The sequence below is a fragment of the Melospiza georgiana genome, unplaced genomic scaffold, assembly GCF_028018845.1.
Source record: "Melospiza georgiana isolate bMelGeo1 unplaced genomic scaffold, bMelGeo1.pri scaffold_42, whole genome shotgun sequence".
NCBI lineage: Eukaryota > Metazoa > Chordata > Aves > Passeriformes > Passerellidae > Melospiza > Melospiza georgiana.
Window position 1 is genome coordinate 1,945,338 of NW_026652216.1, and position 13,580 is coordinate 1,958,917.

Genomic DNA, 13,580 nt, shown 5'->3' on the forward strand with positions numbered 1-13,580 from the left:
GGACCTGCAGGGACTGATGCACAGCAGGCTGGACATGAGCCAGCAGTGTGCTCAGGTGGGTAACAAGGCCAATGGCTCCTGGCCTGGATCAGGAATGGTGTGGTCAGCAGGACCAGACCTGCTGTGCCAGCAGAGATCTGCCCCCAGCTCTGCACACAGACATTGCTACTGTAGCTCCAGAGAAGGCAACAAAAGGGCATCTCTGCAGAAAACTTTGCTGGGAGATCCTTTAGTTCCTTTAAATACACCAAGAAGACAGCCCCTCATTGACACAAGTTTGTGGCCACAGGGAAGGTGGAGAGAAACAAAATGAGAAATGGCACAAACAATGCATTTCTTTGTGGACAATTTGAAAAAACTAAAGCAAACAAAACAAACTTGCACACTAGAGCCAATAAGAACGATCAAAGATTACTTTTATTACAAATGATTTGCAGAAATTGGCCAGCAGTTTAATGTTCCTGAAAGCATCCAGTCATCAGTGTCCACACTGCAGCCTTGAGCTCCTGGTTCCTCAGGCTGTAGATGAGGGGGTTCAGGGCAGGAGGCACCACCAAGTACAGAACTGACAGTGCCAGATCCAGGGATGGGGAGGAGATGGAGGGGGGCTTAAGATGAGGAAATGCTCCAGTGCTGAGGAACAGAGAGAGCACAGCCAGGTGAGGGAGGCAGGTGGAAAAGGCTTTCTGCTGTCCCTGCTGAGAGGGGATCCTCAGCACAGCCCTGAAGATTTGCACATAAGAGAAAACAATGAACACAAAACAACCAAATACCAAACAACCACTAACAGCAAGAAGCCCAAATTCCCTGAGGTAGGATTTAGAGCAGGAGAGCTTGAGGATGTGGGGGATGTCACAGACGAACTGGCCCAGGACATTTCCATGGCAGAGAGGCAGGGAAAATATATTGGCTGTGTGCAGAAGTGAATAGAAGAAGGCACTGGCCCAGGCAGCTGCTGCCATGTGGGTACAAGCTCTGCTGCCCAGGAGGGTCCCGTAGTGCAGGGGTTTGCAGATGGACACGTAGCGGTCATAGCACATGATGGTCAGGAGGAAATACTCTGTTAGAGCACAGAAAACAAAAAAAAAAGACCTGAGCAGCACATCCAGTGTAGGAGATGCTCCTGGTGTCCCAGAGGGAATTGTGCATGGCTTTGGGGACAGTGGTGCAGATGGAGCCCAGGTCGCTGAGGGCCAGGTTGAGCAGGAAGAAGAACATGGGCGTGTGCAGGTGGTGGCTGCAGGCTATGGCACTGATGATGAGGCCGTTGCCCAGGAGGGCAGCCAGGGAGATGCCCAGCAAGAGGCAGAAGTGCAGGAGCTGCAGCTGCCGCGTGTCTGCCAATGCCAGCAGGAGGAAGTGCCTGACAGAGCTGCTGTTGGACATTTAAAGTGGCTTGACATGGGGATCTGTTAAAAAAGTAATCATGAAATAGTTGTGTATGGAGAGTACTTTAAATATCCCAGCACAGCTTGGGGGCACTTTCCCCCCACTGCCTGCCCAGGGCTCTGCTGCCTAGAGCTGTCCCTGCCAGTAGCTGCTTCTCTGTGCCCAGGGCTGGGCCCTGCCAGTGCTGCCAGAGCCCAGCCCAGCCCTGGGGGCTCAGCTCTGACCTGCAGACCCCTCCCAGCTCAGGCACTGCCCAAGGGCAGCTCTGGCTCTGCAGGCTCTGATGGCAACATCAGACCAACCCTGAGGAGGCAGGAAAAATGACACTGATGCTGCCTGTAAGGGGCCCTGTGAGGATTTCTGTCATTGCCTGGTCTATTCAGATGTGATGATTTTTTTTTTCAGCCTTAACTGAGAGATGAATATCTATGGGCAATTTCCCATCCCGGCAACCCAGAGCAGAAGATTGAAAAACAGGATTTTCTCTTTCATGCAGGCCCTGCCTAGTTGTGCTCCCTGTACAATCTACTTGGAAATGTTCTGCAGTTAAATGCCATGCTGGGAGCAGCCCTGAACAATGCAGCATCCTCCCCACACAAGGAGAACACTCCCAAGCCTCACCAGCTGACTCCTCCCACCCAGATCTTATCCCCCAGCACTGGGAGCCGCTGCCAGGGATGTCTGAGAGCTGTCCCTGGCAGGCAGCAGAGTCCCTGCTCCTGCACAGTGACCTGGGCTGCAGGACCCTGCTCTGCAGGACAGCCCTGGGCACCCCTGGCTGCTCTGCATAAGAGACAGTCAGAGAATGTACTCACAGAGTCTGTAGGCATTGGGATGTTCCAGCTTCAGGACATCACTGCAGGAGCTGCAGCTGCATTGTCCCGCAGCCAGAGGTTCCTGTCCCAAGGGCTGGCAGTGATTCTGCCCCAGGCACTTCTCAGCACCTTCCCAGCCCTGACTGATTGAAGCTCTCTGTGCTTTTCTGCAGTGCCCAGGCTGGCTGCAGGCAGTGACCCAGCCCTGCTGGGCTGGCAGAAGAGCTGCTCATCAAGAGAATTGTGCTTTTGAAACTCTTCTTGGTTACCAGGATCCGCCTCTGTGCCAGGAGCCCAGCCCAGCTCAGCAGCACAGACACAGCACAAGGACTTTATTGAGCCTCTGGGGCTTTGTGCTCAGGCCCTGAACATCAGTCCCTTAGAGGGAGCAGAAGAAACCTCTCCAGAACTCCAAGCCAGAATCCAACTCCAAACTTTCTTGAACTTCTAATGGGTCCCACTGAGGGAGACAACAGAGAAAGTGTCCCAGGCTCTAGGCAGAGCAGAGAACTGCAGGCAGTGATGACAGGTGGGGACAAGGAGAAGCCAAGTCTTGGTGCCCTGGGTCACAGCAGGGTCTGTGCCACCAAAGGCTGGGAGGAGACACCTTGTCCTGAGGCACTGGTACTTTTAAGGATTTTCCTTTCCACACTGAGTCTCTTAGAGGTTTTTGTATCATCCTGGCCTCCAATGCTCTCCTCCAAGGAGTCCATGAGGAGCCTGTGTTGGGTAACTTCCTCCTTTTTGTTTTTCAACAAAGATGTAGCTGGAAGAATTTTTAAGACTTTCTAAAAGCATTCAAATGAACATGGGACAAAAAAATCATCCAACCCTTTAGTCCCTTGGATTTGAAGATTTTATTGACCCAGACTTTGTTTTCCACTTGAAGCTTCTTGAACCCTTCCTTCAGTACCTGAATGCTCTTGTGGATTGACTCGCTGTGGCTGGAGAGGTTCATGCAACACATCCCTCAGAGTCTACACAGCCATGCCCATGTGCCCAGAGTAAAAACTCTATCGCTCTTCTGCAAGGTGGCATGTCTGACGGTCTCTATGTCTGAGAGCAGGCCAGTCAATGTGAGGGAGGTAGCATTGGTTTTCTTACTTAACAGGCACTCAAGATGGTCTAATTGTCCTAAAGCTTTAGCTGCAGCCACCCAAGGTAGTGAGATGGAGGCCGCTATTCTTTTGTTATGACTCCAATAGATGGCATTATTTTTTGCAATGATGTTCAAAGTAGTGTGTAGATATTTTTGCTCTGTTTCTCTGGCCATTAATCATTTTTGTTTTGGGTGCCAGCAAGGTAAGCCTCCCCAAGCTACAAGGTCCGCCTTTGATGTGTGAAGGGACACCATGCCATGTTCTATCCCTACAAATAAGAAACACACTCTGCAGCAACTGTAGCTACTGGACCAAGAAATTATGGAAGAGATGTAATTACACCATCAGGTCTGGTTTCTGTAAGTGGGATGGTATGGGGTGATGTCTCTCCTGATAGTTTCTTTTTTTCTTGTAATTTTATGTCTTTCACCATCTTCCCATCTTGGACGGTAATAAAACCTTAAACAAAAGTCCATTTTTACAGAGCCAAGAATTTCTAGCTCCTGGAGTTAAAGTGCTGCATGCAGAGGCTTCTGGGTCCAGTAGTCCCAAGCATTGACAGGGTTGTACTTCCATTTGCCGTCAGGATTGTCAACTCGCATACTGCAGATGGCATCCTCAGTTATTGGCCAGACACTGGGCAGGTGGAGAAGGGGTCATCAGGGCTAGCGACAGACAGGCACAGTCTTGCTTCATGGCTTTTGCTAGAGTTATCCATAGGTTGTTCTTTGTGTTTTTGAGGGCTACCCATCCACTTGCGAGAAGTGTGGTTTCAAAAAGGCTGAGGAAGGTGAGTAGAAGCTTCTTTTGTGTCATCTTTGAAACAATTGTCTAGTCCAGGTGCTAGAGTCACTGTCTAGTGGGTTTTGTCTTGGGGTGGACTTGGGGGTTCCTTTGGCGAATCCACACTTAGTGACTACAGGTAAGGCTTGATGTTCTTAGCCAGGATCCACTGAGATCCTTTACTACAAATGGTCTCAATGTGGCAATTTGGTCTTCAGGTCCTTTGATGTTAATAAGTTCCGCACTTCGGAGACTGTCACTGTCACCTCCAATCTTGGACAATATTCCTGCAGTAGATGTGAACACCCAGTTAGGAGCTCACTTGGAATACCTGTCACATCTGCTCCTATGTCCACAAGCCCTGTCAAAACAATCTTTTCATTGTTAAGTTTCAGAGTGCAAGTGATTTTTGGTTTATCGTGATTTATCACCTAGGTCCACATCCCTAGTCAAATGTCATTGGCATCCTGTTTGGGGAGTATTATGGCTTGGGCAATTGTTAGTCCTTGGAGTGTAAAACAAGGTGGGTCAAGAGACAGGACCGCCCTGTAATTTCTTTTTTTGAGGCCACTGATAGTATGGATGGTAATATGAAAAATCCTTCAGTCCTCAATTGGCAGTTTCCTAAGATTAATAGGTCATAGGGCCAATCTTTGGGCCCCAGCTATCTTCTCAATATTGCATTGGCAAAATAGTCAGTTAAAACAACAGACTTCACACTCACCAAGACCTGAGATAAATTTTGCCCCCGGTGGTAAGATGTTTGGCAACTGGGAGATGAGGTGCTGGAGTTCCGTGCTACATGGTCTGTAATGGGTGTTTGCACAATTTGACCTTCATCAGTTGTAGGCATCATCAGCTTGAACATTTGTGTCAGAGTACGAGGCTGCCTTGCACTCTGGTGGTATTTTTTTTGACAGCTGCTTGGTGTAGTTACCTTTTGAGAAATTCTGATTATTTGATGTTGATTTCCGTTAGGGTCCAGATAGTCCCTTCCCCTCTGGAGACAATATTTTCTAAAATGTCCTTGTTGACCACACTGGAAACATATTTTTGGGCCCTGTAGATGTTGCTGGGGCCCCTTAAATGGGAATTGCATAGCTGCTAGGGCTTCTGCAACTCCTTGCCCAATGGCCTGGGCTTGTACAGCTGCTATGTGTTCTGTTGTTCTGAGGCAATTACAGGCCTCAATCATCTGCAGGAGTGTGGATTCTGGCTCTAAGGGAAGGGCACACAGCACTTTCTTACATTCCAGGTTGGCATTGGCTCTGTTCTTGTCTTACATTTACATAGTCCAAATTGAGGATGCTAACATCCAATACCTGGATTAAAGCTTTCAAAGCCATCTCTTTGATATCATCCAATACTTTTCTGGGGATACCTGTTGCTTGATCATCTGGTAGGCTGTGTTTTCCTTCTCCAGCTAGATGGTTGATTGTCAATTCTGCCCTTGCCTCTTTATTAGCATAGTCTGCTATTAATTGATTTAGTAAATGCTTCCATCCCACTTCCCACAGGGTGTATTCTGTAGGGGATAACAACATGGTCATAATATATTCTAAATCATAAGGGGTTTAAGACATGCCCTGTAAACATGGCCCTCATTAGGCCATTAAAATAAGGTGAGTCCTTTCCATGGTCTTTATCTGCTCTACACAGATCCTTAATTTCCACGTAAACCAATGGCTGATACCTGTGATTCTGCCCCCTTCTTTCACAACACATGGGGGCAATGAGGAATTTCGAGACTATTTGCCAGTCTTCTTCATTTCCCAGGATGTTCTGGAATTGAGGGATGAGGTGGCTCTGAGGAGTCCAAACTGTCTTCTGGGGAGGAAGAATAACTTGTAGGAGAAACATTTGGATTAGAAATAGTGTGACAGCTGGGCTTAGTATCTTTGATCAAGGGGTTATATTGTTGCTGGAGGGTGAGGCAAAGGGCACTGCCATTTTGTCAGGTGTTGGGGAGGAAGTGCCTTGATCTAGGATGGTAGACTTCCAGGCTGGCCTTCTGGAGGCATGGCCCAGGGTGGAAGTGGAATGATTGAAAGTGGGGGTGTGACCCGCAGTTGTGGGGGTGGAGTCTGGAGGTTCATTCAGGGCGCAAGAGAAGGCTGTGGTAGCAGGAAGTGGAGGAGCCAACATGGAGGGAGGATGGTCAGGCTCAGGGGCATCTGGAAAATTTTAAACGATCCACTTCACGATTGATTTTAATTTTTTATTTGAAGATAGTTGGTCATGATCAGTGAGTATTACTTAAAGCATCCATATATGCTTCTTTCTGCTTTGGACATCTGACTGCCCATTTTTCTCTTTCTCCGCCTTAGGTGGAAAAGCCACTGGAACACCCCAAATCAGTTATGGGATGTGGATATGTATAGTAAAAACACAGTGGCAAAAAGGGCAATAATTGTCCTGTGTTTCCCCAAACCCAGCTGCAATCTTATGCAGGTGAAACCATCGTTGTCCCTGTGGATCCTGGCCAAGGTCCCTTGAAGCAATGATGAATCTGCCAGCCTGGCATAATCCAAAATCCCAGGGAGTGCTGGCTTATCCATCAGCTAACCCCAGCTAACAAGACTGAATGTCATGGTCCCTCTTCAGGCCCCAAATGTCGCAATGAGGGTGGTTGTGACAAACCTTTCGGGTTCCCCAACTTCAGGGCAAGGGTGGTGAAAATGAAAAGGAGCAGATGCTGTGGAAGATGAAACAGGAAAGCCTTATAAATATGATTGCCTGGCAAAAGATTTTGAGAATATGGAAACTATAGGTGAGATTGAAATGAAAGCAAGCTTTGAGATACCAAGCCTTAGTTACTGAACAACTGGAAAACAATGGTATGGACGGCTGAAGGTAATCCCCTTTTGATGAAACAACTCCAGACAGGTCCAAGGGTCAGAGCAGATGCTACTATCTTGGCAGAAGGAGTCCAAAAAGTAGTTTTTAGGGTTTAAAATGAAACACAGTATGGTAATATAATGCTTGTTATAGGCTGTATGTAAAAGCTATAAGATTTGTATTTTGTACTAGATTGGTTAGTGAAAATTAGAACATGCAGCACAGAAGATTTCTTGTATTGTAATGGGAACTCCCTTCCACTTTCAGGCATCCATTTTGGGCACCTCTCTCAAGCTCTTCTCTCGGGCCTGCTCCAAGCTGTGGCTGGCAGCTCCAAACAAGGGCCCTGCACCCACACTCTTTGCAATAAACCACAAATTCCAAGACCTGGCTTCAGAGATCTGTTGTCTCTGTCCATCCCAACCACCATACCCACTGTCGCTCCTACAAGCAGGATCAATGGAGTTGCCCCAAAAGAACTTTAGTAACAGGGTGAAAAACAATATACATGGAGAAGTCGAGCACATTACGAGGGGTGGGATTCAAAGACCTGAGACAAAGGTGAAGCAACAACATCTACACTTGAGGGTAGAACACTCTAGAACAATAACCATATAGGGGAAACAAGTAACCAATAGGGGAGGAGAACTTGGACAAGTTAGCATAAAAATACTAAAGGCTTATGGGGGAACTCTCAAGCTTACCCTAAGTTAAACAAGTGATTTCCAGGGCTTGAAACTCATGCCCAAATTTTTGGGGTAAAATCTGGCTGACTCCGAGTTACAGTTGGGCTAACTCCCACACCACTGCTTTGCTCTGGCCCCTTGGGACCATGCAGCCCAACAGAGCCACAGTGATGTCCTTGGTTCCACAAGGCTCCACAGTGTCACAATGGTCCCTTGGATCCATTGTGCTCTGAAGTGCCACAATGGCCCCTTCATTTCACAAGGCTCCCAAGTGTCGCATTGGTCTCCATAGGAAAGAAACCACAGAGCCTCATGTTTCAGGAGCTGATGAACGGCAACCACAAGGGGCCAAGGCAAGCCTGACCTGTCTGTCCTAGCAGGTTTGCTTGGAGCAACCCTTGGATATTTGAAATTATGAATGCGGAGTCCTATTTTAAAACATTTGTGCATGGAGAAGAGGGAAGTTTGGTTTTTTTCACAAAAAGAAAAGCACAGAGCCCTTTCCAGTGTTTGGAAAATAGGTGAGGTCTGCCCCTCAGGAGTCAAAGACCAGCCAGACTTGTCTGTCCTGGCAACATTTGTCTGGGAGCAATCATTGGATACACAAAAGTTTGGAGGTGGAATCCAAATTTTGGCCATGGATGCCTGGAAAAAATGGACAGTTCTTTTCCATAAAAAGAAGAGCCCAGAGCCCCAGTGTTTCAGGGGCAGATGGGACCAGCCTTCCACATTCCAAGGTCAGCCAGACCTGTCAGGTGACCCCTTGGAGGCCAAGGCAGCCACATCTATTTCATGTTCCCTTGGTTCCACAGGGCCCTGCAGTGTCACAATGGCTCCTTGCTTCCATGAGGCCTTGCAGTGCCACAATGGTTCTCTGCTTCCATGATGCCCTGAGGTGTCATAATGGCCCCTTGGTTACACAAGTCTTTAAGGATCTTAATGGTCTCCATGGTTCCACAAGGCCCCACAGAGTCATAATGCTCTATTGGTTCCATGAAGCCTTGCTGTGTCCAATGGCCCCTTGGTTCCATTGGGGCCCAGTAGTGCAACAATGTTTCCCTTGGTTCCACAAGTTCCCATAGTGTTACAATGGCCCCTTCCTTTCATGAGGCCCTGCAGGGTCACAATGATCTCCATGATTCCATGGGGCCTTGCAATGTCACAATGCTCTCCATGGATCCATGGTGCCTTGCAAGATCACAATAGCCCTTTTGCTCCATGAGGCCCTGAAATACAGCAATGGCCTCTTGGTGTCACAAATCTCTGCTGCTTCACACTGGCCCCTTGGGACCATGCAACCCAACAGAGTCACAAAGATGTTCTTGGTTCCATGAGGCCCCAGTGTCACAATGGCCCCTTGGATCCATGGTACCCTGCAGGGTAACAATATTCCCCTTGGTTCCTCAAGTTCCTACAGTGTAACAGGTTCCACAAGGGCCTGCAGTGTTACCATGGCCTATCGGTTCCATAATGCTCCGCAGTGTCACAATGGTCTCCATAGGAGAGAAACAAGTGAGTCCCAGTGGTACAGGGACAGATGAGAGGCAGTCACCAGAGGCCAAGTCTAGCCAGGCTTGACTGTATGGGCAGATTGTCTGGGAATTACCCTTGGATATAGAGAATTTTAGATGCAGAATCCCCATTTTGGCCATGGGTGCCTAGACATGAAAGACAGTTCCATTCCACAGGAATAAAAGCTCAGAGCCCCAGTGCTTCACGGTCAGATGGGAAGCGGCCCTTGACATGTCAAATTCAGTGGGACCTGTCAGACAGCCCCCAGGAGGCCAAACCAGGCAGACCTGTTCCATGTTCAATTGACTTCATGGGTCCTAACACTGTCCCAATGGTCTCCTTGATTCCATGAGGTCTGGCAATGTCACAAGGGCTTCTTGGTTTCATGAGCCCCAACAGAGTCACAAGGGTCCATTGGCCCCTCGCAGCTCCACTGTGAAACATTGGCTCCCTCTTTCTATTTTAAATCAATCACAATAAAACCACAGTTTGATCATTGATCCTTTCTACCATAGGGCCCATGATTTGCACAATGGTCTCCTTGATTCCATGATTCCTGGATTCCACAGTCTCACCATAATTTCCTTGGATCTGGATTGTCACAACTGACCCAAGGCTCCATGAGGTTCTGTAGTGTCATCATGGTCGCTGTCAGAGGCTGGATGAGATTGATGTCCCAAGACACCTTGGGATGCTCGGAATGCCTGTGTGGGGCCAGGGCTAGGTCAGGCCTTGGTTTGTGGTGGGACAGAGCCCTGCCTTCAGCCTTGGCCTGGCAGAGCTGTCAATCACACAGCAGGGGGGCTTTGATGTTAACCCAGCTCTGATTAGCCCAATTGTTAATCAATCAATTACACATTAGCAGATGGTGCTACCCTGGCTCTGATTGGACAAGCAACTGGCAGTCCCACCCTAGGGGCAGGCCCATGAAGGCCCAGGGGGTTAAAAGCCAGAGCACGAGGCCAACCTATGGTCTGGTTCCTGCCTTCTCCTGGGGTTCCTCTGTTGGCGGTGCTGGAACTTGAGCAGATGGTTCCTATATGTGTGTCTTTCTATAGATCTTTGGTCTTTCTGTTGTTCTCTATTTCTTCTCCTAATCCTGCTTACCTGGAACATTTTTGGGTAACTTCACATGTTAAAGGTTAAAGGTTTTTACATTAAATGTGTGAGAATCCAGGCACAGGGAATATTTCTCTGTCTGCTCTGAGGGGTCCTGTCCCTCAGAGAAACACTGCCTTTAACTTTTTCCCTGGAGAGGACTTCCAGGACTTTGAGATAGATTAGAATTTACCAACATGTGAAATAGGTAATAGAGAGTACTATACTATGTTCCTTGGGTGAGAAATTTAGGTTTTGGGGTTTTTAGTATGGTGTAGATAGAAGGAAAGATGGAGGAATTGAGGTGTTGTCCCTGTCTTCTTCATCTACTCCATTTTCTGCCGTGTTGGTGGCACAGGGTGATTGGTCAAGGAAAGCACAGGGCATAGGTTATGTGGACAGTCAACGGATGAGTTGTTGGTAGAGAAGTAGAAATAACACGTGTTTTAAGTATTAATTAGATGAAAAAACTTTAAAAGACCTTGAAATGGTAGGTTTTGGGGCAATTTTTAGGTGTTTATCCAGCATGCTGAGCCTGGTGTAAATAGTAATACAAAACTTTAGATAACAACAAACAAGAAGCTGAAGACTGAAAAAGTCCATGCATCTCCTTTTACCTGGCACAGAACTGCTGCAGGAGGATTCCCCCATCCAGGGAGCCCCCAGAAAGGCCCAGCATAAAACAAACATCAATAAGTGCTGCCCTGACAATGTTTGTAATAAGCTGGTTTTTTTCCATAAAGTTGTTTACTGAAGGGTGATGTCTTAATTGGTCAATCATGTGAAATGTGTTGATTAAATGACCAATGAGGTCCACTTTTAGCAAACCAAGATATAAAAGAAGAGGACTGAAAAACAGGTGGATTTTAGCCCTTAGCCTCCTGATCAGAGACGGTGTCATCTCTGATTCAACAGGGACGGTTGGGGATCTATGGGGGCTATTGGGGCTCCTTTCTGAACCTCAAGACCCAACAAGAGCTTCTGTAATAAACTTTGGCCTGAAGCTCCCACTGTGCCCATGACAGGAAAACCTGTGAATGCCTGGGACATCCCAGCTCTTTGGCAGCCTGGGGACTCCTGGGATGTCACTGTGGAGCCCCCGTGAGTGCCTGTAACAGATCGGTGCCTTTGCAGCCCAAGGTGCCCTGGGATGTCACCATGGAATGGCTGTGACTGCCTCTGACCACATGGCTCTTTACCATCCCCAGAAACCCCTGGGAGGTCTCCATGGAGGCCCTGTCCCTGCCTGTGACATTCCAGCTCTGGAACAGCCTGGAGATTCTTGCAAAGTCCCCATGGAACCCCTCTGAGGGCCTGTGAAAAATCTGATCCTTAGCAGGCAACCATCACCAGGACCCTGTTGCTATGCTCAGTCCCTTGGCAGCTCCATGGAGATCCAATGTCGGGGTGGTTTCCATGGACATCAGATCAGGCCTGCAGCCAGAGCCCGTTGCCATGGCAACCATTGGCAGCCCCATCCCTAGGCTCATGGGATCCCAGAACCACAGAATTGGCTGAGCTGGGATGGACCCATCAGGATCTTCCAGTCCAACTGCTGGCCCTGCACAGGACACCCCAACAATGCCAGTCTGGGCCTGGCAGCGCTGTCCAAACGCTGCTGGAACTCCGAGAGCCCTGGAGCTGGGACCCTTCCCTGGGGAACCTGGGCAGGGCCCCAGCAGCCTCTGGGCAAAAACCTTTTCCTGACATCCAACCTGAGCCTGCCCCGACTCAGCTGCAGCCGTTCCCTCCACTCCTGTCCCTGGGCACCAGAGGGAAGAGGTTCCCACAGCCCCAGCCAGGGACCCGCTCCCAAGGCTGTTGCCATGGCCACCAGGGCTGGGACCAGCTGGGATGCTCGGTTTCTATGGGCCAGGGTTCAGGAATGGGATTCCCCAATTTCCTGCTCCCACTAAAACCACACTGCCCTCACTGCCCTCCCACCTCCCCTGGAAAGCACAAAAGGCAAAGATCCCAAGCTGACATAGGAACAATTTATTGGGAACAGCAACAAGATAAGGAACAAACAGGAACAGCAACAAGATTGATAACAGAAGGTATAAGTAAAATTACTTATGGAGAAAACAATGTCAACAACTGGCTCTTCCTGGCAACATATTTCCTCCTGCCTGGAAAGGACACCCTACTCCTCAGGGAGAGAGACAGAGTCCCTTTCCTGCCCTTGCAATGCCCTGAGGTGGGAGTGAATGTAATGTCAAGGCCATGGCAAGACCATCATTTTCTTCCACCCCACATCATATATTTGGCAGATGCAGGAAAATGGACAGGTGTCTTCCCAGCATGGATCACAGGGAAAATGAATCACCAGGGCTCTTTTCAATGTGAGCCCTCCCACGGGGGATGAAGATGGAGCAGTGCTGGAAGCTGTTCTGCAATCGGGGAATTCACAGAGCCTCCCTTACTGGTGTCTTGTCAAGTTAAAGAGGTGAAACTCTTCCCACACTGGGGACACTCGTAGGGACTCTCCCCACTGTGGATGTGCTGGTGCCTGATGAGGGTGAAGTTGTGCTTGAATCCCTTCCCGCAGTCAGGGCAGTGGAAGGCCCTCTCCTCTGTGTGACTCTGCTCATGCAGGAGGAGATGGGAGCTGGTCTGAAACCTCTTCCCACATGTGGCGCACTGGTAGGGCCTCTCCCCAGTGTGGATGTGCTGGTGCCTGATGAGGTGGGAGGTGCAGTTGAAGCCCTTCCCATAGTCGGGGCAGCGGAAGGGCTTCACATCCGTGTGAATTCGCTGGTGGCAGAGGATATTGGAGCTGCTCTGAAACCTCTTTTGACACTGGGGACACTCGTAGGGCTTCTCCCCAGTGTGGATGCATTGGTGGGTCACAAGGTTGGATCTGTAGCTGAAGACCTTCCCACATTCCCCACACTCACAGGGACATTCCCCAGTGTGGATCATCTGGTGGCTGATCAGGGTGCTGCTCTGCCTGAAGCTCTTCCCACACTCCAAGAACTTGTGGGCCTTCTCCCCATCATGAAGCTGCTCATGGACCACCAGCTCTGAGCTCTGGCTGAAGCTCTGTCCACCTTCCTGGCTCAGGCTGGGTCTTTCCTACTCAGAGCACTCTGGGCTAGGTTTGGAGCCCCTCCTCATGGGATGTCTGAGGTTTTTCTTCCTGTTGGATTCCTGGGCACGAGAGTCACTCAAAACGGCCTCTTTCACGAGGTTCTGCCATGGACATTTTTCCTCCCTGGTCTCCATTCTCAGCTCCTTCCCTGGAGTAGGAAGGACAAGGAGAGGATGGGATTTGCCTCCGTGCCAGAGGGAAGGGGAAGGAGATCCCCCCACTGCATCCCCAGCAGGACAGGGTTTGCATCAGGGTTGTCCTGCAGCCG

At 49.2% G+C, this 13,580-nt stretch overlaps 1 pseudogene; it reads right to left on the reverse strand.

The window, feature by feature from the left end:
- Nucleotides 1-13,580, reverse strand: part of LOC131096519 (zinc finger protein 850-like) — a 425,516-nt pseudogene that overhangs the window by 374,378 nt on the left and 37,558 nt on the right.